The sequence below is a fragment of the Rhagoletis zephyria genome, unplaced genomic scaffold (genome assembly GCF_001687245.7).
Source record: "Rhagoletis zephyria isolate East Lansing unplaced genomic scaffold, Rhagoletis_zephyria_1.1 Rzeph_scaffold_01082, whole genome shotgun sequence".
NCBI classification, from domain to species: Eukaryota; Metazoa; Arthropoda; class Insecta; order Diptera; family Tephritidae; genus Rhagoletis; species Rhagoletis zephyria.
This window is the reverse complement of record NW_016158166.1, coordinates 99,839-103,644: the sequence shown is the minus strand read 5'-3', so window position 1 is coordinate 103,644 and position 3,806 is coordinate 99,839. Positions and strand designations below refer to the sequence as shown.

At 33.8% G+C, this 3,806-nt stretch overlaps 1 protein-coding gene across 1 annotated transcript in view; it reads left to right on the top strand.

Annotated features, from left to right (window-relative positions):
- The window catches only part of Glt (Glutactin), a 61,824-nt gene that overhangs the window by 22,253 nt on the left and 35,765 nt on the right, over positions 1-3,806 (top strand). The gene's annotated exons all lie outside the window — the stretch shown is intronic.

Genomic DNA, 3,806 nt, shown 5'->3' with positions numbered 1-3,806 from the left:
CTTGGGGCTGTTTTTGGAGTGTTCACCATCGGTTTCAGTAAGAAAATTGGAAGTTAGCCAAATCTCACTGTTAAAAAGTAACTTTTTCATAGAAATGCGTCAATAAAGTAACTTCGTTATTTTTTGATGTATGGCTGTAGAAATTGGCGGATGCAGAAGTTTTTAAAAAATATATGTAGAATGAATTTTATATAAAGTAGAANGTTACTAAGAGTATCAATTTTACTATCGCACATACATATGCCAGCGCAACTTCCAATGTGTACGGTTGCGAGGCCGTAATTAAACAATAGAGCTATACTTTTTGTTTGGAGTTCGAGAGAGGATTTCATATTCCACGCTTATATGCACATAAGAACATAATTATTTAGCAATGCATACATTAAGGAATACATGCATGTGATTCGCATTCGCTTTTCATTGAATTATTTTTTACAAATACATATAATTTTAGATAGGCATCTAGGCTTTCCAATTGAGAGTGAAGTTGTATCTTCTTAGATGGTTTGGTAGTTTCTTTTTGATTTTTTGTTGTTGTTGGATTCACATTTTCGTTATACATACGTACATAGATACTAGGGATGTTGCGGATGTGGAATTTTAGACGATGCGAATGCGGATGTCAAGTATTTTTAAAAAACAATTAGAATCTAGCATAATGGCGAGATCGTTGTTTAAACAGCGCTTACAAGCCAAACCAGATACATATGTAACGTTGTTTCAGAATTTGGAAAACCTGTAACTTTATAGCATGTCCCCACCAGAGCTTAACAACGTAGTTATGGCTATTGAGTTGGTTATCCCGATAACCCACTTGATTTAGCGTAGTTTCGCCATATAAAAATGACAACACTTAACCATTTTACTGAGATGGTTAAAAGCTAACCAACTCGAAACCACGGCGAAAGTCTGATACAACCCTGTGTTTTCCCACCATCTGTGGGTCATTAGCGTTAAAATTTAAAAAAATTCGTTCCCTACTAGTGTTTGGAGTTTACTAAGATCAGATAAGATTTACTCCGGTTTTTGAAAAACATTTGAAATCTACTCCTATACTCCGCTTGACTTCAAATCTATTCCGTTTTTTTTCATTCATGTTATGCCCCTCTTGGGGCTGTTTTTGGAGTGTTCACCATCGGTTTCAGTAAGAAAATTGGAAGTTAGCCAAATCTCACTGTTAAAAAGTAACTTTTTCATAGAAATGCGTCAATAAAGTAACTTCGTTATTTTTTGATGTATGGCTGTAGAAATTGGCGGATGCAGAAGTTTTTAAAAAATATATGTAGAATGAATTTTATATAAAGTAGAAAAGGTTTAGATCCTCTTGCTCTTTAAAAAGTTAAGTGTTAGATACGTTCTACTTTATAGAAAATGCTAAGAATTACCTAAATATGTAACATATTATCCTTACTTTGCTCGCGCTCTTATTTTTGCACGAATAGAAAATATTTAAGTCAAACAATTAATGTCAAAAACGAAAATAAAAAATTAAATCTAGTACGGAAAATTTGTATTTGCTCCGATTTTTGCAGCGATTTAGTCCTGAATCGAGCTTTGGAGGTCCGAACACAGTTCTCTACATTTGAACTGTTTTCTAAACCTCAAACCGCAGTGTGGACAGCAATAGTTAGTGATGTGGTTAAGTTCGATTTGAGGTGGTTAGCTTTTTGGTGGGGACATGGTATTAGAGCACTTTTCGATTTTAGATTTGTAATTCATTTTTAATACTTTCTTCTGATACTGCTTTGAAAAATTTGTGCTTATAGCGCGCTTAATAGATGGATATTGAAAATAGATTATTATTTTATTTTTGAACAAAGTTCTGTTTTCAAAGTCGTGGCTGCCAGCCGAATCGGATCAGCATATTGTTATTTTTTTTTTAAAGCACCCCGTTTTTTATAATCATTTGAATAACAGATAGTTACGGAGTTCTTATCTAATTCAAGGTCAGACCTATAGCTTTTTAATTATTTGAGCATCGATTTTCTTTATAGCTAGACGTTGATCATTTCTACTGGAAATCCCTATTGAAGCAGCTTACTCATTGACTTTAAATAGCAAAGAAAGGACAGTTTTACCCAAGGCGAATTCATATAAGGTGGTATCGATTCAACAAANCATTTGAAATCTACTCCTATACTCCGCTTGACTTCAAATCTATTCCGTTTTTTTTCATTCATGTTATGCCCCTCTTGGGGCTGTTTTTGGAGTGTTCACCATCGGTTTCAGTAAGAAAATTGGAAGTTAGCCAAATCTCACTGTTAAAAAGTAACTTTTTCATAGAAATGCGTCAATAAAGTAACTTCGTTATTTTTTGATGTATGGCTGTAGAAATTGGCGGATGCAGAAGTTTTTAAAAAATATATGTAGAATGAATTTTATATAAAGTAGAAAAGGTTTAGATCCTCTTGCTCTTTAAAAAGTTAAGTGTTAGATACGTTCTACTTTATAGAAAATGCTAAGAATTACCTAAATATGTAACATATTATCCTTACTTTGCTCGCGCTCTTATTTTTGCACGAATAGAAAATATTTAAGTCAAACAATTAATGTCAAAAACGAAAATAAAAAATTAAATCTAGTACGGAAAATTTGTATTTGCTCCGATTTTTGCAGCGATTTAGTCCTGAATCGAGCTTTGGAGGTCCGAACACAGTTCTCTACATTTGAACTGTTTTCTAAACCTCAAACCGCAGTGTGGACAGCAATAGTTAGTGATGTGGTTAAGTTCGATTTGAGGTGGTTAGCTTTTTGGTGGGGTCATGGTATTAGAGCACTTTTCGATTTTAGATTTGTAATTCATTTTTAATACTTTCTTCTGATACTGCTTTGAAAAATTTGTGCTTATAGCGCGCTTAATAGATGGATATTGAAAATAGATTATTATTTTATTTTTGAACAAAGTTCTGTTTTCAAAGTCGTGGCTGCCAGCCGAATCGGATCAGCATATTGTTATTTTTTTTTTAAAGCACCCCGTTTTTTATAATCATTTGAATAACAGATAGTTACGGAGTTCTTATCTAATTCAAGGTCAGACCTATAGCTTTTTAATTATTTGAGCATCGATTTTCTTTATAGCTAGACGTTGATCATTTCTACTGGAAATCCCTATTGAAGCAGCTTACTCATTGACTTTAAATAGCAAAGAAAGGACAGTTTTACCCAAGGCGAATTCATATAAGGTGGTATCGATTCAACAAATACAACAATTCCCTGTATTGTGTTTTTGCTTTTAGCTGGTGATTGTCAAATTTCAGCTGTTCTTCTCCGAATGAAAAAGGGCGACAGAAAATGCAAACACTCTCACGTTTTCACTCACTCACTAGCAAAATATATAATTTTGACAAGCAAACGCTACACACAGCTGATTAAACAACACCACCTTATATAAATTCGCCTTGGTTTTACCATAGAAGTTTTTAGACAAGGATCCAATGTATATCCCTATGAAAAAAATATTATCCAACAAGTAAAGCAAACTACTGGTTTTAAAATTTTTGCTAAAAATAAATTCCCCAAAGAGCCCTATTTGAAATTATTCAAAGGAATAAATGTAATAGGTGGCATACGCGGTACGTTTGTCTCGCGAATCACTTGTGTACGTGTTGACTCGCCTTCTACTACACACAGTTGAATCATTCAGAGTCATGCCGGGAGTCATGTTGGTGTAACTAACACATATTCATTTTCACAAACACATCCAAACCGACTCACGAGTCAGACGCACCGTGTATGCCGCCAATAACATCAAAAGCAAATCACGAAAATTTTGTTAAGAATTACAGTGCACACTTTCTTCTTTTGTG